The sequence below is a fragment of the Apodemus sylvaticus genome, chromosome X (assembly GCF_947179515.1).
Source record: "Apodemus sylvaticus chromosome X, mApoSyl1.1, whole genome shotgun sequence".
In the NCBI taxonomy this organism is placed as follows: Eukaryota; Metazoa; Chordata; class Mammalia; order Rodentia; family Muridae; genus Apodemus; species Apodemus sylvaticus.
In genome coordinates this window covers 139034522-139057441 of record NC_067495.1, presented here as the reverse complement: position 1 = coordinate 139057441, position 22920 = coordinate 139034522, and positions in this window count along the sequence as shown.

Genomic DNA, 22920 nt, shown 5'->3' with positions numbered 1-22920 from the left:
ATCTTACAATCAGCATAGATAGAGAAAACAATATTCTCCATAACAAAACAATATTTAAATAATATTGATCCAAAAATCTAGAAGGGAAACTCCAAACCTACCAACAACATCAAAGCAACAGAAATTAATAGTCATTGTTCATTAATATTTGTCCAAGTCAATGAACTTGATTCCCTAAAATATAGAGATGTGTAAACAGAATGGATGCAAAGAAAACGGTCCAACATTCTTCTGAGTACTAGAAATGTCCCTCAGCAACAAAGGTAATCATTACATGAGAGCAGAGGGCTGGAAGAAGCAAACTAGAGTAAATATTGTAACATCTAGTAAAATATTTTCAACCAAAATTAATCAAAAGAGATGTGGAAGAACTCTTCATACTCATCAAAGAAAAATCTACCAAGATGTTATCTCAATTCTCAATAACTGTGCTCTAATTGCAAGGCCACTCACATTTGTAAAAGAAACATTATTGAAGATTAACTCATACCTCAGTCCCCACACATTATTATTGAGAGATTTAAACAGCCTACTTTCACCAATGAATGTGTAATAGAGACAGAAAAAATAATGAGAATGATATCTATAAAATATTTGACCCAAACATAAAAACATATACCTTCTTCCCATGAAAACTTTTCCAAAATTGACCATATCTTGGGTCTCAAGGCAAGTCTCAACAAATACAAAAAATTGAAATAATTCCTGTTTCTAATCAGATCAACACAGATTTAAACTGAACACATTTCTATTCAGTGACTACTTGGACAAAGGGGGAGGAGAGAGAGAGAGAGAGAGAGAGAGAGAGAGAGAGAGAGAGAGAGAGAGAGAGAGAGAGAGAGAACACAAGAAAGAAAGAAAAAAGAAAGGAAGGAAGGAAGAAAGAAACAAAGAAATAAAGAAACAAAGAAATAAAGAAACAAAGAAAGAAAAGGGAAATTTAAGACTTTTTGATTTCATTGAAAATGAATGAGGGCAAAACATACCAAAACTCACCGGGACTCATTGAAAACAGTACTAAGAGGAAGTTCATTTCAGAAATGAAAATGTGCAAAGAAATTGAAGAGTTCTCATACTAGCAACTTTACAGCACACCTGAAAGCCCTAGAACAAAAAGAAGCAATTTCGCACAAGACGAGTAGATGCCAGAAAATAATCAAATTCAGTGCTGAAATCAATAAATTAGAGACAAAGAGTTTAATTCAAAGAATCAAGGAAACCATGAGCTGGCTCTTTTATAAAATCAAGAAGATAGACAAACTCTTAGTCAATCTAGCTAAAAGGCCAAGATAGAATATACAAATTTACAAAATCAGAAATGAAAATGTGGACATGATAACAGAATCCTAGGAAATCCAAAAAAATCAGTAGGTCATATTCAAAAGAATTGTATGCCACAAAATTGGAAGATATAAATGAAATGAAAAATACTCTAGATAGATCCCACTTAAAGTTAAATCAAGATCAGGCAAACAATTTAAATAGATCTACAACCACTAAGAAAATAGAAGCTGTCAATCAAAAATCTCCAAACCAAAAAAGTTCCAGGACTTGATGGTTTTGTTGCAGAATTCTTCCAGACTTTCAAAGAAGAGCTAATACCAATACTCCTCAAACTCCATAAATTTAAAACAGAAGGGACACTGCCAAACTCATTCTATGAGGCCATAGTCACCCTGATACCTAAAACAAAGGAAGACTCAACAACAGAAGATATTTTCAGACCAATTTTCAATATGAAAATTGATATTATAATACTCAAAGTATTTTTGATCTAATAACATAGAGGATGGATATCTGACCTGCTCTTGTGCCATTTAAGGTTTATTGTAAATAAGAAAAGTTGAGTGACTTTTACCTAGGAACTAAATGGTCAAAGGTGGGGTAAAACCCTAGATTGGGATTAAAAGGTTCTATAACAACTCACAAACTGAATCCAAGAAAACTTCAAAAACATCATCCAACATGATCAAGTAGGCTTTATCCCATGGATGCAAGGATTGTTCAACATATAAAAATACATCACTGTAATCCACTGTATAATATCTGAAAAAAAGTCCAGGCAGTGGTGGTGCATGCCTTTAATCACATGACGTGGGAGGCAGATGCAGGTGGATTTCTGAGTTTGAGGATAGTCTGGTCTACAGAGTGAGTTCTAGAACAACCAGGGCTACACAGAGAAACTGTGTCTCAAAAAAACATATGAAAAAAAGAAAAAATCTGAAAAAGAAAATACATGAATATCTCTCTAAATGCTGAAAAATCCAAAACTCGTTCATGATAAATTTCTTAGAGAGATCAGGTATCTAAGGAACACACCTAAACACAATAAACACAATATAATGGAAGCCAATCACAAACATTAAATTAAATGGAAAAAAAAAGCTTAAAGCAATTTCACTAAAATTAGGCAAAAGACAAGTATTACAAGTATCTCCCTGTATATTCAATACACTTCTGGAAATTCTTGCTAAAGCAATAAGAAGATAAAGTAGATCAGGAGATACATATTTGAAAGGAAGGGAAGAAATCAAAGTATCATTATTTCCAGATGATATGATAGTATATATGTGTCCTCAAAAATGCTATCAGAGAACTTCTACAGCTGATAAATGCCTTCAGCAATGTGGTTGAATACAAAATTAACTCAAAGAAATCAGTAGCCCTCTTTTATACAAATCACAAATTGGCAAAGATAGAAATTAGGTAAACAACACACATTGCAATAGCTATAAATAATATAAAATATTTTAGTATAACTCTAGCCAAGCAAGGGAAAGACTTGCATGAAAAGAACACCAAGTCTTTGAAGAAATAAGCTGAAGAAAATATCACAAGATGGAAAGATATCCCATGATGATAGACTGATAGGATTAACATAGTTAAACCTGCCATTTTACAAAAACATTCAACATAATTCCTATCAAAATTATAACAAAATAGTATATGAAAGAAAAATACTCAGCTTTATATGGAAAAAGAAAAAAAAACAGGATGGGTGCAATAAACCTATACAATAAAAAACCTTCTGGAGGTATTACCATCTCTGATCTCAAACTGTTCTACAGAGTAATAGTAATGAAAACCACAAAGTACTGGCATAAAAACAGAAATGTTGGTCGATACAATTAAATAGAAGAAACAGAAAAGAATAACAGAAATAAACAGCTACAGACAGTATATTTTTTTTTACAAATAAAAAGACAAAAGCATATAATGGGAAAAAAAAGAATGCCTTTTCAACAAATGGCACTGGTCTATCTAAATGTCTGAATGTAGAAGAATGAAAATAGATTAACATCTACCCACAAAACTAAACTCCAAGTGAATAAAAACTCAAGGTAGAACTGGATACACTAAATCTGATAGAAAAGAAAATGGGGAATAACCTTGAACACATTGGCACAGGAATCAACTTTATTTACAGAACACCAACAGCTCAGGCACTAAGATCAAGAGTTAATAAATGGGATATCATGAAACTGAAAGACTTCTGTAGGGAAAAGGACATTTTCAAAAAGACAAAACTACAGCCAACACATTTGGAAAAGAACTCAACCAACTCTACATCTGACAGGGACTGATGAAGAAAATATATAATGAACACAAGAAATTAAACTAACAAACCAAATAAACCAATTTAAATATGGGATACAGGTCTGAACCAAGAATTCACAACAGAGGACTCTAATGTCTGAGAAACAGTTAAGGAAATGCTTAGTCATCAGGAAAGTGCAAATCACAATGACTCTGATATTCTGTCTTACATCTGTCAGAATGCCTTAAGATTGAAAAATTAAGCCACAGCTCATTATGGCAAGAATATGGAGCTAAGGGCACATTCCTATATTGCTAGTGGGAATATGAACTTGTAGAAGTACTTTGAAGATAAATTTGGAGGATTCTCAGAAAATAGTTCCCACCTCATGACCCAACTATTCCACTTCTGGGAAAATACCCAAAAATTATTCCACCATTTCACAAGGACACATGCTCAACTATGTTCTTAGAAACTTTATTTGTCAGAGCCATGAACTGGAGACAACCTAGGCACCCCTCAATGGAAGAATGATTAAAGAAAATGTGGCATATATAAATAATAGAATATTGCTAAGCTATTAAATACCATGACATTATGAAATTTTCAGGTAATATATGGAACAAGAAAAGATCATGCTAAGAAAGGTAACCCAAAACTGGAAAGACATGTAATGTGTATACTCACCAATAAGTGGATATTAGCCATAAATTGTAATATAACCATGGTACAATCCACAGACCCAAAGAAGCTATATAACAAGGGAGTATGCTTGAATCTCACAAAGAAGGGTAAATAAAATAGACATGAATAGTGGAAGGAAGGAGGAAACATCGTTGGTGGAGAACAGGATAGATCAAGTGTCAGGATAACAGAGAGACAAAATTGAATTTGGTGGGGAGGGATCTCTGGGACAAGCTTAATATTTAAGAAAATGGAAACTTCTAGAAATCTAGGAGACTGTCCATAGCTAAGAGTACTAGCATGGGAGATAGGGGGCCCTAAATGACCACCACCTATAACAGGCAAGACTTCCAATGGAAGGATGGAGACACCAATCCAGACAAAAAAACATTACACCCACAGTTTTTCCTGCCTGCAAGATGCCCTAACTGGCCTGCCTTGTCAAGCCTCAATAGCAGAACTGACCAGACCTCCCAGAGCTTCTAGGGACTAAGCTACCAACCAAGGAGGACTCATGGCTCCAGCTGCATGTGTAGCAGAGGATGGCCTTATCTGGCATGAGTGGGAGGGGACGTGCTTGGTCCTGTGGAGGCTCTATGCACCACCATAGGGGCATGCTAGAGCAGTAAGACAAAAGTGGGTGGGTGGATGGGTAGGGGAGCACCCTCATAGATGCAGGGGAGGGGGAATGTGATGGGGGTTTACAGAGGGAAAACCCTGGAAAGGAGACAACATTTGATTAGATAAATAAAATAATCAATAAAAACAACAAGAGAAAGAAAAAAGAAAATTCACTTAGTCTTACTGCAACTTGATATGTCAAAGTGGGTTGGTATTTATGGGAATCTTCCTCTTCTCTAAGGAAAAGGGAGGGTGATGAGGGAGGAGAGTTGATAGGGAGGGTATCAAAGGGGAGTAGGGTGAGGAAGCTGCTGTCAGCAAAAAATTAAGGAAAAAATAAATATTTAACCAATAGGCAAAAACCTCAGAAAATACAAGCAAATTTAAATTGAAAAATTAACAATATACAGTTTGCACAGAATACATATTTACATAAATGTTTACTGAAGAAAAATTATATACAAAAAGACACCAAAAATATTTTGTAAGAACGCAACCCAACTGTATAACTGTATCTATTTTTGAAGCAAAACAAATTGGTAAATGTAGAATATGTCTCTATGTGACACCTTGCTCTTTATAATTGGTCAAATATTTGCTTCATAGCATATTAAGAGCCTCCATCTATCAAATTTAATATCCTGACCTTTAAAAATTTATGAAAATGCATTATTATTTTTGTGGGTCTAATTTCTCATTTGTGGGATAAGAAAGTAATTGGCATTTAATGTTGTCATGATTAGTAAATGAAATAAGAGAATGAAGACAAAGAGCATACAGCAACAAATATACTCTAAAGCTATCTTTTTATATTCTACAACATTTCTTAGGATACAATAAATATTGATTTATTTAATAAATAGTTGAAATCAACATTTATAAAATCTTATTTTTGATATTGATAAAACTTACTTATAAATACATGTTCAGGAACTCAAGTACATGCTTTTGTCAATATTTTCAGCATCCTTTTATTGAGCACTTAGTGCTTTCACGAACACTATGCTAGTAAATTCAACACAATAAGCATTGTAGAAGAAATTCCTGATTTCACATACAACAAATAATATTTTAAATATTTATAAACTTCATATAATATGGTTTTATTATTTGGAAAAATGCAATACCAAATATATCTTACCTGATCATAATGTCACATACCTTTAATCCAAGCAGTAAGGAGACAGAAGAAGAGGCAAATGTATCCTGTGAGTTAGAAGCCAGCCTGGTCTACATACTAAATTTCAGGACAGCTTGAGCTGAATGAGGATATGCATATTCATATGTATATATTAAATATATTACTTATATATTATATATGAATATACACACAATCAGCATCAATTATAATACCCTAGAAATAATCTTTCTGATAGTTTTGAAAGGCAGGTACTGTTAATGTATCCAAACGAGATAGGAACTTGACAGGAAAACCAACAGAGTCAACTAACCTGGACCCATGGTGCTTACAGAGACTGAACTATCAATCAACAAGCATACAAAGGCTGGACCTAGGACCTGCAGAACATATATAGCAGATGTACAGCTTGATTCTAATATTGGTCCCTAACAACTGGAGCAGGCACTATTCCAAAAGCTATTAATTGTCTATATGATATGTTCTTCTAGCTGGGCTGCCTTGTCTGGCCTCAGTGGGAGAGGATGCGCCTTAGCCCCAAAGAGACTTCATGTGCCAGGGTGGAAGGATATCTAGGGGAGCCCACCACCCCCCCATTCTTAGAGAAGAAAGGGAGGTGGGGATGGGGGAAGCATGTGGGAAGCTGTGCCTAGGAGGAGGATCAGTGAACAGGATGTAAACTGTGCATAAATTAATTAATTAATTAAAAATATTTACACTTTTCAGATATAAGGCCTAGAATATATGAAGTGAAATTCTGTGTATCACACATCAAATAGAAAGCTCAATTCATGCTAGAATACATTGAAATAATTTTTTGATTTTTACCCAATATATATGCTATATTTCATGAGTTAAACTTTTTAAAATTTATAATTTAAGCCCTTACTTTATAATGCATCAGAGTTGATTTAATATGTAGCTCACATAAAATATTCATCACCTTCATTTCCTGTGCCTTCCTCTAGTAGAGTCTCTGCTACAACTTTTCTTAAAAGTTCTTAAAAACAGTTGTCTGCTTTACTATCCATAATTACCACTGTTTATCTACTTCTTAGGTCCCTATGTTCTTGTATATTCTAAACATAGATAAAAGTACTATGTAAATAAAAAACATACTTTCAGTACCTTAATAAATGTTCTGTTATTTCTGCAAGCAGGAACATTGAAAATTCTTCTCAGAGTTAGTTTATGTTTAAAAAGATTTATAATAACCCATGACAGATATAAAGTAGAGAGGAAATTTAAAGAGAAGATTTTTGACAATCTGCCTAAAATGAATAGTATAAAAATACCTAAATATGCCATAGAAAGTAAGTCAAAATTATTTTTATAGGCTACTTATACTGTAGGAATAGCACACTCTTGTATAATAGCCAAAAGAAATGATCGACATTTATAACAACTAAAATGTCATTGATAAAATGGAGTTGATTGTTCCATTAACAATGACATCTGATTAAAAGTTGTCGATATGACAAAAGGAGTGTTCTTAAATAAAGTACATGTATTTATACTATATAATGCTATTTAACAAACTTTAGCATTTTCTTGCTCATTTGTATGAAAGATAACATAAAATAAAACTAAATTTTCCTGACAACTTTAGAGTTTTTTAAGTTTTTCTCATTTTATCAAATTTGATGTATGTGACAGGAAACAGTATCAATTAAGAAAAATAAATACTGGCAAGCAAGTCTAATATTATTTGATTGTTTGATGTGACAAGGATAGAGGATGTAGAGTAACATATAAGCCTGAGATTGACAGGAAAAAAGTAAAAGAGACTTTTTGAGTTAACACTATGACTGAAAATATGCTATTAACTAATTGTCTATATTTTCCCCAGATAAATAAAAATGCATCATCTCATAATGATGCCTTTCCTTCTATACTGTTTTTATTCTAAAATGTTTGCTCTTTTCTCCCAATTGTATTTGTCTTCATCTGTCAAACAGCTCATTAATTTTCAAAACCAGGCTTAATTGTCAACTTCTTAATGTAGTTTACCCATGTATATCCATGAGCACTACTTAATAGGTATAGATTCTACATTCAGATACAACACTTATATTAAAAAATATTTTTATTTTCTATATTCTTTGTTTACATTCCAAATGATTTCCCCTTTCCCGGATCCCCCCTCCCCATATGTCCCATAAACCTTCTTCTCTCTATCCATTCTTTAATGACCTCCCTCCCTTTTCTCTGTCCTTATATTCCCCTCCAATGCTAGATCAATCCTTTCCAGGATCATGACCCTCTTCATACTTCTTCATGGGAGTCATTTGTTATGCAATTTGTGCTTTGGGTATTCAGAGCTTCTGGGCTAATTAATATCCACTTATCAGAGATTGCATTCCATGTGTATTCTTTTGTGACTGGGTTACCTCACTTAGGATGATATTTTCCAGTTCCAATGATTTGCTTAAGAATTTCATGAATTCATTGTTTCTAATTGCTGAGTAGTATTCCATTGTGTGAATATACCACATTTTCTGTATCCATTCCTCCTTTGAGGGGCATCTGGGTTCTTTCCAGCTTCTGGCTATTATAAATAAGGCTGCTATGAACATAATGGAGCATGTGTCTTTATTGCATGCCGGGGAATCCTTTGGGTATATGCCCAGGAGAGGTATAGCAGGCTCCTTCGGAAGGGTCATGTCCAGTTTTCTGAGGAACCGCCAGACTGATTTCCAAAGTGGTTGTACCATCTTACAGCCCCACCAGCAGTGGAGGAGTGTTAGTCTTTCCCCACATCCTCGCCAACACCTGCTGTCTCCTGAGTTTTTGACCTTAGCCATTCTGACTGGTATAAGGTGAAATCTCAGGGTTGTTTTGATTTGCATTTCCCTAATGACTAATGATGTTGAGCACTTCTTAAGGTGCCTCTCAGCTATCCGAATTTCTTCAGGTGAAAATTCTTTGTTTAGATCTGTACCCCATTTTTAATAGGGTTATTTGGTTCCCTGGGGTCTAACTTCTTGAGTTCTTTGTATATATTGGATATTAGCCCCTCTATCAGATTTAGCGTTGGTGAATATCCTTTCCCAATTTGATGGTTGCCGTTTTGCCCTTTTCACAGTGTCCTTTGCCTTATAGAAACTTTGTAATTTTATGAGGTCCCATTTGTCAATTCTTGATCTTAGAGCATAAGCTATTGGTGTTCTGTTCAGGAACTTTTCCCCCGTGCCCATGTCCTCTAGGGTATTCCACAGTTTCTTTTCTATTAGTTTCAGTGTGTCTGGCTTTATGTGGAGGTCCTTGATGCACTTGGAGTGAAGTTTAGTACAAGGAGATAAGAATGGATCAATTTGCATTCTTCTGCCTGCTGACCTCCAATTGAACCAGCACCATTGGTTGAAAAGGCTATCTTTTTTCCACTGGATGTTTTTGGCTCCTTTGTCGAAGATCAAGTGACCATAGGTGTGTGGGTTCATTTCTGGACCTTCAATTCTATTCCACTGGTCCACTTGTCTGTCACTGTGCTGATACCATGCAGTGTTTAACACTATTGCTCTGTAGTATTGCTTGAAGTCAGGCATACTGATTCCCCCAGAATTTCTTTTGTTGTTGAGAATAGTTTTAGCTATCCTGGGTTTTTTTTTATTCCAGATGAATTTGAGAATTGCTTTTTCTAACTCTTTGAAGACCTGAGTTGGGATTTTGATGGGGATTGCGCTGAATCTGTAGATTGCTTTTGGCAAGATGGCCATTTTAACTATATTGATTCTCCCGATCCATGAGCATGGGAGGTTTTCCCATTTTTTGAGGTCTTCTTCCATTTCCTTCTTCAGAGTCTTGAAGTTCTTGTCATAAAGATCTTTCACATGTTTGGTAAGAGTCACCCCAAGATACTTTATACTGTTTGTGGCTATTGTGAAGGGGGTCATTTCCCTAATTTCTTTCTCAGCCTGCTTATCCTTTGAGTATAGGAAGGCCACTGATTTGCTTGTTTCTCTGCATTTAGTTTGATGTTGGCTACTGGTTTGCTATATATTGCTTTAACTATGTTTAGGTATGGGCCTTGAATTCTTGTTCTTTCCAAGACTTTTAGCATGAAAGGATACTGAATTTTGTCAAATGCTTTTTCTGCATCTAATGAGATGATCATATGTTTTTTTTTTTTTTGAGTTTGTTTATGTAGTGGATAGCATTGATGAATTTCCTTATATTGAACCATCCTTGCATCCCTGGGATGAAGCCTACTTGATCATGGTGGATGATTGCTTTGCTGTGTTCTTGGATTCGGTTGGAAAGAATTTTATTAAGTATTTTTGCATTGATATTTATAAGGGAAATTGGCCTGAAGTTCTCTTTCTTTGTTGGATCTTTGTGTGGTTTTGGTATCAGTGTAATTGTGGCTTCATAGAACGAGTTGGGTAGAGTTCCTTCTGTTTCTATTTCGTGGAATAGTTTGAAGAGTACTAGTGTTAGGTCTTTTTTGAAGGTCTGATAGAATTCTGCACTAATACCATCTGGTCCCATCCTTTTTTTTTGGTTGGGAGACTTTCTATGACCCCTTTTATTTCTTTAGGGTTTATGGAGTATCTTGGTGTAACTTTAACCAAACATATAAAAGATCTGTATGAGAAGAACTTTAGGTCTCTGAAGAAGGAAATCAAAGAAGACCTCAGAAAATGGAAAAATCTGCCATGCTCTTGGATTGGCAGGGTTAAGATAGTTAAAATGGCCATCTTTCCAAAAGCAATCTACAGATTCAACACAATCCCCATCAAAATCCCAACTCAGTTCTTCACAGAGTTAGAAAGAGCAATTCTCAAATTCATCTGGAATAACAAAAAAACCAGGATAACTAAAACTATTCTCAACAGTAAAAGAGCTTCTGGGCGAATCAATATCCTAGACCTCAAGCAGTACTACAGAGCAATAGTGTTAAAAACTAAGTGGTATTGGCACAGGAACAGGCAAGTGGACCAATGGAATAGAATTGAAGACCCAGAAATGAATCCACACACCTATGGTCACTTGATCTTCGACAAAGGAGCTGAAAACATCCAGTGGCAAAAAGATAGACTTTTTCAACAAATGGTGCTGGCTCAAATGGAGGTCAGCATGCAGGAGAATGCAAATTGATCCATTCTTATCTCCTTGTACTAAGCTCAACTCCAAATGGATCAAGGACCCTCCACATAAAACCAGACACTCTGAAGCTAATAGAAAAGAAACTGGGGAAGACCCTTGAGGAAATAGGCACAGGGGAAAAGTTCCTGAACAGAACACCAGTAGCTTATGCTCTAAGATCAAGAATTGACAAATGGGACCTCATAAAATTACAAAGTTTCTGTAAGGCAAAGGATAACATCAAAAGGTCAAAATGGCAACCAACAAACTGGGAAAAGATCTTCACCAACCCTACATCTGATAGAGGGCTAATATCTAATATATACAAAAAAAACTCAAGAAGTTAGACCCCAGGGAACCAAATAACCCTATTAAAAAAGGGGCTGCAGATCTAAACAAAGAATTTTCATCTGAAGAAATTCAGATGGCTGAGAAGCACCTTCAGAAATCCTCAACATCCTTAGTCATTAGGGAAATGCAAATCAAAATAAACTTAAGATTTCACCTCACACCAGTCAGAATGGCTAAGGTTAAAAACTCAGGAGACATCAGGTGTTGGCTAGGATATGGAGAAAGAGGAACACTCCTCCACTGCTGGTGAGATTGCAAGATGGTACAACCACTCTGGAAATCAGTCTGGAGGTTCCTCAGAAAACTGACTGTGACACTACTGGAGGACCCTGGCATACCACTCCTGGGCATATACCCAGAGGATTCCCCAGCATGCAATAAGGACACATTCTCCACTATGTTCATAGCAGTCCTATTTATAATAGCCAGAAGCTGGAAAGAACCCAGATGTCCCTCAATGGAGGAAGGGATATAGAAAATGTGGTATATTTACATAATGGAATACTACTCAGCAATTAAAAACAATGAATTCATGAAATTTTTAGGCAAATGGTTGGAACTGGAAAATATCATCCTAAGTGAGGTAACCCAATCACAAAAGAATATACATGGAATGCCATCACTGATAAGTGGATATTAACTAGCCCAGAAGCTATGAATACCCAGGACATAAGTAGCATATCAAATGACTCCCATGAAAAAGTAAGGAGATGGCCCTGATACTGGAAAGGCCTGTTCCAGCATTGTAGGGGAGCAACAGGACAGAGAAAAAGGAGGGAGGTGATTCGACAATAAATGTCTAGAAGACTTATGGGACATATGTGGTGGGGGGAACTGGGAAAGGGGAAAGCATTTGGAATGTAAACAAAGAATTTAGAAAATAAAAAAAACAACTAAATAATTGAATTAATCTTTTTAACATAAGTGTGATGAGATTTAGGGAAGAGCTCTGTATAGATAGTTCAGCTTGCAGACACCTGCAGTCACAAGCATATACAGAGACACATGCACATAGACATAATTCAAATAAATAAAAATAATTCTTAAATTATTTAGAAAGCAGAAACTAGGTAGATAAGGGAAAGGATGTATTAAAAGATAACATTGCAAAGAAGCTAGCCATTGAATCAGTTGCTTTATTTCCCCAAATAAATGAAAATATCTGAAAAATTTCCACTCTATATTCAAAAATTATTTTAAGTGAACATGTATTATTACTGAAAAATGTTAAACTTGTATTTGTTACATTTCTGTTGCTGTGAAAAAATACCACAACCAATGGCAATTGGTTGAAAGTGCAAATTCATGTCAGAGAAGCATGTCAGCAGGAGCAGGGCCTCAGCTCACACCTTCAAACAAAAGAAGAAAAGAGCAAGGATGGGGGAGGGAACCAGAGAAAGAAAGAGAGAGAAAGAAGGAAGGCAGGAGGTATATATATAGATTACAGATTAGATATAGATATAGATATAGATATAGATATAGATATAGATATAGGATAGCATAGTTTCAAACAGGGTCTTGTTATGAATCCTCAAAACTCACCCCTAAATACTGCCTCCAACAGGCCCTTGCAACTAAACCTTTCCATACAGTACCAAATCTAAGTATTCACATAAGTGAGCTTATGAGAGAAATTTCTCATTCAAACCACCACTAAAAGTTACTAACATTAAATAATAAACATTTCATTGTTTTCTGACATAGACTGTCTCTGTGCTCCTTTAGATATTAATGAAATATGTGATACACACAATGTTCTTATAGAATTGTGACACATTATGAAGCAAAACAATCATTATAGGCAAGCAATAGAAAATAGACTCAGCAGACTGTATATATATATACACACATACCATTATACCCTGCTATTTTCACCAGGTTTCAGTACCATATATACTGGCTTGTGTTAAATATGCCAAAATATTTAAAACATGTTAAATATTTTAAAAATACTTTCTATCTGATATCTGCATGTTTGTTATCAGTATTTATGGAAATACTAATCTTATTTAACTTTGTGCAAGCATGAAATGCCTTCCTTAAATTGGATGATACTTCCTTTATTAACATTTCACCATATACCCTCCCATTCCTTAAAGCAAATTATATATTCATAAAAAGCAAACGTTTTGCGGCCATATCTGGTTTTGATTCTGGAACTAAGCATAACTAAAAATGGATAGTTAAAACCATATTTCTGATTAAGAAATCCACATGTGAAATTCAAACATATTTTAACAATTATTGTATGCTTTATAATGACATATTTTTCTTTCATGAATAAACTGACAAAGCTTTAGATTTGTCCTGTCATTGCCAGCATGGTTTTAGGAATGTCACAACATAAAGAGTATATGATACACTGGGGTGTCATTGTAAGGATAATGTTATTGTTCTAATTCTATCCTGGCAACACTTGGGAATTGTATCAATGTATACAGATGCACACAGCTAAAGTAAGATAATGCACATGAACCAACTTGTGAACAGATTTTTCAAAAACCTGTTTGGTCATACCATGTAGGGAAAAACACGATGGCTTTGAAATGTAAAATTCCCAGTGATCTCAGTGACTTAATTTAATTCAGACTTAATGATTATTGGTACTCTCTGTTCATCAGTGATTGCTAGTTAGAAATGAAAATACAAACAAAAAATAAGAAAAACAATAGACCAGTTCACCATAAAGATGTCAAGATCATTTGCTCCTGGAGAGCAAACTGGTGTATATTTTCACATATCATTCTCTGTCCATCTTGAAATATAAATTGAAGTAATAAAATATATAGAAATTATATCTATAAAAGTTATTTAAATTTGGCTCCACAAAGTGACCATTAGTTCCTTTGTATTGTCTTTCTAATGTCATGTCAATATGAAGAATGCCATAGTTTTCACTAATCATATCATATCTCTATTGGTATTGTGCTCATACTGTACATAAAGATAAAATTAATAACTTCAATATGTAATATATTCAATCATTGGCCAGTAAAATGCATGTATGTCCCAAGTGTGAGCCACAATGCAATTTTACATTTCGTAGTAGTGACATTTGGAAAGGGAGATAAGACAAATTCTAGTAACTATAATTATGCCTGATTTTATATATATATATATATATATATATATATATATATATATATATATATATATATATATAATTTTACTAATATCAGTATAAATGGAAAAGCACATCAATTGATTGTTCAGTGAAAGAAGTGCACCCTTGAAAATGTGTATACAAGTAACATTATACATAATTATATAACTGATCATGTTATATTTAAATGTTTATATATGTATGTGCATGTCTGCATTCTGAAAATATTGTTTTATTTCCTCACATAAAGTGATGAGATGAAATACATATGCACGCTGTGGGAACACACAGCTTGGGCTGTGCCTAGAGCATTTCTTTCTCTTTTCTAGCCCTAGGACTGGAAGCTTCTAACCTCTATAAAATTAGTTTCCCAATCTGATCATTCAATCCAGATTCTCTCTGTTTCTGACTGATTTGCTTCACCTGGCCTCATACTAGCTTTGACAATCTGTTCCAGTACTCTGGTTGCTTTTCATTCTCTGGTTCATTCGTTCTGTCTTCACTTGTGTCTGGCTTGTTCTCTTTGTAACCCGTCTCTGTAGAACTGTCCCAGTAAAACTTTGCTACACACATCACATAAAACAAACTATACCACCTTTCTCTTTCTATGCTGTAAGTATTTATGCTATTTCCTGTGTTGCAATCAGACCTGTTGCAAATATGTGTCTTGGCTGAACGGAGAGATACATAGTCAGCCATGAGTGGGTATAGGCGGGATCTTGGTCAGCGGTGAGAGGGTAGAGAAGAACACACTCCCATCAACAGCTGTAGAGAACGCGTTCACATTTTTTGGGGAGAAGCAAAAGCTATTTAAAGCTTTGGGAGTTGAGTAGATGATTTGGACTGAGTGTTCCTCATTGGACTGGACCAGGTGCTAGGGATACCTCATTTGCATGAGGAGGAATTCCAAGTGCTGCAGGATGTTACTTAAAGGGGAAAGGAAATTTAACCTGGCTACAAGTTATGTGACCTCCTCTGGTGAGGCACTGGTTGGGAGTACAGGGTTTTGTGCACTAGGAAATGCAGACCCAGTCAGGGATCATTGATCCTACTCCTGTCTCTCTCAGAATAAGTTTTCCGAAGTTTCAATAAACCTCAACCCCACTCTTGCTCTCAGACACACTGCTCCCTGGCCCCACAGTATATAAGAGGTTTTGGAGTGAAGAAAAGGAAGGGAGCGATTTTGTAATTATATATCTCAAAAATGAAAAAACAAAATTAAAAAGCATGCATAAGATATTTCATTTCTCACTGTTTCTGTATCTCTGCATCTTTGGATCTCTCTCTCTTTTGCTCTCTCGCTCTGTGTGTGTGTGTGTGTGTGAGAGAGAGAGAGAGAGAGAGAGAGAAGAGAGAGAGAGAGAGAGAGAGAGAGAGAGAGAGAGAGAGAGAGAGAGAGAGAGAAATTATGATGTCAGCCTGCCTGGACTGTAAGCCTCTGTGTACTCTATCTCTGAACACATTATAGTTTAGAATTTCTGGAATTACAAATACCCACTTTCAAGTAAAGCTTTTTGTGAGTCCTGCAGTTCAGAACACAGATACACCACTTGTGCAGAAATCACTTTGCAATCTTATCTAACCTGGTGTTTTAATCTATCTTATTTCATTATCTTCAAAATCCAGAGAATAATTAATATTTATATGCTATGTCATTTAAACTTGTAATATTTCATGTGTTCAGTGCTCAGTATTCACTTAGTATGAATGTCTACCATACCTGGAAAGTATATCCATGTTAAAACATTCATGACTTCTTTTATAATTCTTGTTACTTACATTTATGCACACATACATATGATACTATATTATATGATACCTAAATAATATATGGTATTAAGTATGATGTTACTTATATGAAAATTTTCAGGATGTCAAGTTGGTATGTGGTGACCAACTAGGCCATGGAGTTATTTTAAAAGATTTATTTATTTTGTGTGCATAAATACACTGTAACTGTCTTCAGAGACAACAGAAGAGGACAACTAATCCATTACAAATAGTTGTGAGGCAACATTTAGTTGTTAGAAATTGAACTCAGGACCTCTGCAAGTACAATCAGTGCTCTTAACTGCTAAGACAACTCTGCAGGCCTCAGGACCATTAATTTAAAAGAGAGATAGGATGGATATATGACAGAGTTTGGAAAATGTAAATGTAAATGGAAGGGGAAAATGATATACTTATATTATTATCTCAAAAATAAATGAAGTAAAAAATATTCTAGACACATTTGATGTTTGCTTTGTATGGTTTTTTTCTTTCTTTGTTCTAAGCATTCCTTGCTGTGCTTCTATTCATCCCTTTTGAAATGGTAATATTGATGTTGTAGAACTATATATTGGACAAATATAGGTGATTGTGATTTCATAAAAGTTCATACTTAAAATATTAACTTGATTTTCAGATAAGATGTAGACTTAGTCTGAAGCCATGAGGGCTAGCAGAAAAATGGAAACAGGAAACCTCAGTAGGTAAGAGGTTGGGAGGACCCTCCAGAAAACACAAGAGACCTAGGATGTGAGAGACTCAGCACTCAAAGGGAAGGGCCTTAGATGAAGTGCCTGACAGTAGGGAGAGGGAACTTACAGGGCCTCCCTCCAGTAGGAAGACTGGGCATCAAATGAGGGAGAAGATTGTCATCCCACTGTGAAAACTGACCCAAAAATTGTTCCTGTCTGAAAGAACTACAGGGATGGAAATGGAGAGGAGCCTGAGGAAAAGAAGGTCCTGAGACAGGCCCAAAGTATGATCCAGTTCAAAGGTGGGTCCCCAGGCCTGACACTATTACTAAGGCTACGGAGCACTCACAAAGGGGACCTAGCATGACCACACATTGGAAGACCCAAAAAGCAGTTGAAAAAGTCATATGCAGATATTTGCACCCAACCAATAGAAAGAAGCAGCTGACCCCTGTTGTTGAATTAGGGAAAGGCTGGAAGAATCTGAGGAGAAGGTGGAGTGGGGTATCATGTGTGAGGACATCCTCATGGAGACTGAGGGGTGAGGAAGAGTTGTGGGATGTGGAACAGTCAGAGGGTAGACTGGGAGTCGGGGGAGAATATAATTTGGAGTTAAAATTAATTGAAGATGCCATTGAGGTTGTTTTTTGCTAGTCATCTACAGCTTGTCATTGGGCCTGCCCTTAAAACTGGTTTGCATCCCCAGTAAGGATCCCTTACTGAAAAAAAATTTGCTTGTGGGTGGTTCATTTGGAGATAGGTTCTAGGTTACGTTTGGGGGCATAGGTCCACTTCTCCTATTAGCACTGGGACTGTGCTATGATGTGATATGAAATATGTGATGTGAAGTTGACCCATGCAGGCACTTTACATACTTCTACAGTTTCTGTGAAGTCATAGGTGCAGCAGCCCTGCTGTATATAGAAGGCCTAGTTTCCTTGGTGTCTTCCATCCCCTCTGACTCTTCTTCCATAGGGTTCCCTGAATCCAACGGGGAGGAATTTGATTGACTTATACTACTTAGGGTTTAGTGTTCTAAGATGTTTCACAATCTGAACATTGTCGGACTATAGGTCTCTATATTTGTTCCCATGTTCTGCAAGAAGGAGCTTCTCTAAAGGTGGCTGAAAAGACACTGATGCATGAGTATAGCAAACTGCCATTGAGGGCCACATTATTGTATCTTCACAGAGTAGTATTTGGTTTGCCACAATTATAGGCTTATCTAGTCTCAGGTTCATGGCCACCTGAGCACTGTCAGGGATGGGTTCAATTTCATGTAGTGGACCTTAAAGTCAATCAAACAGTGGTTGGTTACTATCATGACTTTTATGCTACTATTGTAACAGCATATCTTTCAGCCAGGACATCATTTAAGATTGAAGGATTTGTTGCTGGGTTGGTGTTTACCTCTCTTCTTTGGTAACATGCAGAAGGCAACAGCTTAATATTTCTATGTTCACAATGAGTTGTTTAGGTATTATCTTCAACAATAGATCCTTAGCATCAGTTTCTAGAGAACAATCAATAGCCTTGGTAATAGCCTAGGTTGTCTGGAGGTTCAGTAGGGCCACTTTAACTAACAACATGATTATATGCAACCCATTCCTTTAATGGGAACCTTATTTTGTAATGAGGGTTGTCCAGTTGGGGCTCTGTCTCCTCTGTAATTTGGCAATTTCATTTAGATAACCTTCATACATGGACATATTTTAGGAAGCTTCTGCAGTATTAGGTCTCCATAGAAGACTGCAGATGGACATTAGTTTTAGCTGTCTCTGAATATCTTTCCTTATTCCCCTCTTCCATTCCCCTCCCTGTGTGAATGTCACATTCCCATTCTCCACCCCATCTACTGATTGCTATCTAAACTATTGTCCTTCATAAGGAGATGGATCTCTGCTCCCAGTTCCTTATTCTATACCTCACCTCTGTGGTTATTCAGATTGCAGCTTGTATATAAAAGGCAACATAGATAACACCCACATATAAGCAGATTCATACCATTTTTGTCTTTCTTCTCTGGATCACTTCACTCATGGTGATGTTTTTCTCATTCTATACATTTGTCTGTGAATTTTATGGTTTCATTTTTTTTTGAAAATGACTGAATAATATCCCATTGTGGAAAGACACTATATCTCTTTCCATTTATCTGTTAACAAGACATCTAGAACACTTCCAATTTTGAATAAAACATCAATAAAAATCATCGATCAGGCATCTATATAGTACAGTGCAGAATATTTGCACTTATGCCAGAAATTGATAAAACTAGTTCTTGAAGTAAATATCTTATCAGCTTTCTGAGAAACCACTACACAGATTTTCAGTTGGGTGTACAAATCTTCATTCATACCAGCAATGCATCAGTGTTCCCCTTTCTCCCTATCCTATACAGCATTAATTATCATTTAATATAATGATCTTGGCCATTCTAACAAGATTTTAAAACATATTTGATTTGCATTTACTTTAAAACTAAAGATGTTGAGCATTTCTTTCATTGTTCCTCAGACAACCATATTTACTCTTATAAGAATTCTGTCTGTTTTAAAATATTTTTTCTACTGAAGGCTACTGCTTTGTCTGTATGATGTTGTCTTTTACATACAGAAAGTTTTTAGTATCATGAGAGCTCATGTTTTAATTTTTGTTCTTAGTGCTTATGCAACCAGTGTTTTGTTAAAGAAATTGTCTCTTGTGTCAATGACTTCAACGCTATTCCCCACTTTCTCTTCTATCAGGTTCAGTGTACCTTGCTTTATGATGAGTTATCTGAACCATTTGGGGGTAATTTTTATGCAGGGATATATTTGTAGTCTTTTGTATACAGCCGTACAGTTTCACTAACAGTATTTATTTAAGATGTCTTTTTTTTATGGTGTGCTTTTCTATATTCTCTATTACAAAGAGAATATCCAAAGGTGTGTGAACTCATGCCTGGTATTTTAATTCAATTCCAGTGATCAACATGTCTAATTTTATGTCAATAAATGTTGTTTTTATTATTATAGCTCTGTACTCTTATTTGGAATTGGACATGGAGATGCCTCTAGTGTTTCTTTACTTGGGATTATTTTAGCTATCTTGCATTTGTTTTGTTTTGCTCTTTGTATTTCCATATGAATATTCAAATTGTCCTTTCAAGTTATGTGGAGAATTGTGGGGGGGAATTGACTGAGGGTATATCAAAAATGTCGATTGCTTTTGTTAGATTACCATTGTTAGTATATTAATCCATCTTCTTTCCATTTTCCATCTTCTGGTATCTTCTTTGATTTCTTTCTTAAATGTCTTAAAAGTATTCTGCTAATTTTCTGAAAATATTTCTCAGCTGGGGGAGTTTTCTTATGATTTTATTGAACCATTTGTAAATAAATTCCTAATTCTCTCAAATTCTTTTCGTAAGGCTTGTCTCTGAGATTACTGTTTGAGTTTCTGCATTTTTCATTTCCAGTTCTCCCTCAGTATTTTTCTTCAGTGATCTGTTCCAATCTCATGTTTGATCTGCTTCTTCATTTAATTACACTGTGTTTTAATAGATTTTGTTAATAGATTTCATTCATAACATCTTTTCAAACCTTGAAAATCTTCATAATAGCTATGTGGAATTATCTGTCTTGTGCTTCAGCTATATTGCACTTCTCAGAGCATAGTGTAGTAGGGCTGCTGAGCTATTCTGCTATGGCTATTATTGATTGCACCTTTATACTAGCATCTAGGCATTTAGGTTTGGAATGATTGTAATTCTAAGTGCTTATATCTAGTGTTTATTGGTTGCATATTCTGTTGCTTGGATGTTATTTTACTCTCTGGTTCTTAGGAGGCTGTTTTGACATATGTAATTCTTCAGAAACACTGACAGGTGTGTCCACTGAGGCCAGGGTAGAATGTGTTTCTGGGTTTTTGGAAATGACACTAAGTACATGGGATGGAGTTGAAGGTTGGTGTCTAAAAATTCCACAAGGAAGAGAAAGCTCTTATCCCATCAAGACCTCCATAGATAGCTGAGAACAGGGTCAGAGAAGGAGAGGTCACATCACATGATCTGCTATAAAGCTAGTAATAAGACTCCGGAATTGGAATTGGGGGACAAAAGGGAAAGTGAAGATAGCTTACCTGAATACCTGCCTGCACAGATGGGGATTTACCAGGGTGTGCCTGCAGGACTTGGGCTTCTGAAAATAAGAAATAGGGTGATAGAAGAAGGCTGTAGGAGAAGGCCTGCATGATCTTCTGAGAAGAGGAGCAGAGGACAGGCTGTAGCCTGGTCTGCTACAGATCTAAAAATAAGAGTAGGGGATTGGAATTGGAATACAGGGGGTCATGGTGATGATGATCACCTACCTAATTTTCTGGCTGGTATGAGGTTGTGTTTTTTTGTTTCTGTTTTGTTATTTTTAACAATTTTTTTTTCTGGAGTAGAAGTCAGTAAAGCTACAATGTTCTAAATCATGACAGACAGGAGAAATACTGTTCTTTTTTATTCTCAACAGAGTTTTAGATCCACTAAATACTTGCTAAAATCTCCTGAGATTTTTCAAAGAGTGGGAAACATTTGTTTCTAAGATAGTAAAGTCCACTCAGAAACAGATAAAATCAGGCAAAGGAAAGCATGCTGACTTGGGGTTTATGAATATTTAATAAGGAGAATAAAAATTCAAAAACCAGATTCTACCTGCTTAACTTAGTCATTTACCAGTTTCTACAGATCACAGAAAAATATTCTAGCTGACCAGCTAATCTACTCTGTCTGCTAAACTCAAAGTCCACATAACTAAGATGATAGTTATACATTGAAACATTTCTATAAAATATACTTTTCAAATCCTAATCACAAGTCACAAATGATTTTATTATCATGAAACATATTCATGTTGATTATACCATGTAATATTTATTCTTCTAATCTTCAATGGAACTAGATATCTGCTACTTAAAGAAAAAAACACAACTGGAATTTGGTTTCCTTTCTATTCTCCTTTTTCTTTAAATAAGGTTCCTGAAATTTAATTCAAAGAACCATGGGAAACTAAGCTAGAGATAAAGCATAATTTCTTCCTACTGTTATAATGCATGGATTTCAAAAAGATATAATTTCTATAGATTTTCCAGGTGAATTGAAATATAAAGAGTATGAAATAAGAATATCCAGGTTTTATATAGAAAAATAAGAGTGTAGTTTCAAAGATGAAATGAAATCTGGTTTTATATTGCAAAGCCTATAGGACAGGAATAGAAATGTTTGTAGCTTGAGTTGTACAGAGTGACTGAATAATAAATCCTTATAATAATTCTGTCAAGCCTTATTTGAAGATAACAGTCCTACTAAGTTTTTCCTTATGGTCATAGATACATCTGGAACATTCTATTTTTCATCAGTTAACATGTGAGTAAAAATCATCACAAATTAAATCATAGAAATAATGCTGAAGAGAAAAATTAACAAATATATCATATATGCAAACCTTTAGATAAGTTGTGACAGTTGGATTTTGAAGGATACATAGGTTGACAAATTGCAAACAAATACATTCCACAAACTCTTGCAGGATGAAAGGTCAGATTATACAAGACAAAATGTACAATGCACTGGAATAATAAAAGCAATCATCTGATGAGCCAAGAATTGCACATTTAGTGTAGAGTTTCAACCTGCAACTTAGCATGTGTTCAAGATCCTCTTGGCTAGCAATATATATTGCCCATTGTGCTGTATTCCATCTGGCCTTCCATTGTCAATCTCAAACATTTATTATCCAACTGATTCTATCAATCCTTTCCTCCTTTGATTTGAGTCTTATGTTGACTAGTTACCTCAGAATATACTTTTTCCTTTGAACGTTAGCTTTCTAAGACATAAATCAGAAACAATACTCTGATGAGATTGACCTGTTTGCCTCATAGGAAAAGAGATGTATGTTGAAAAGATACA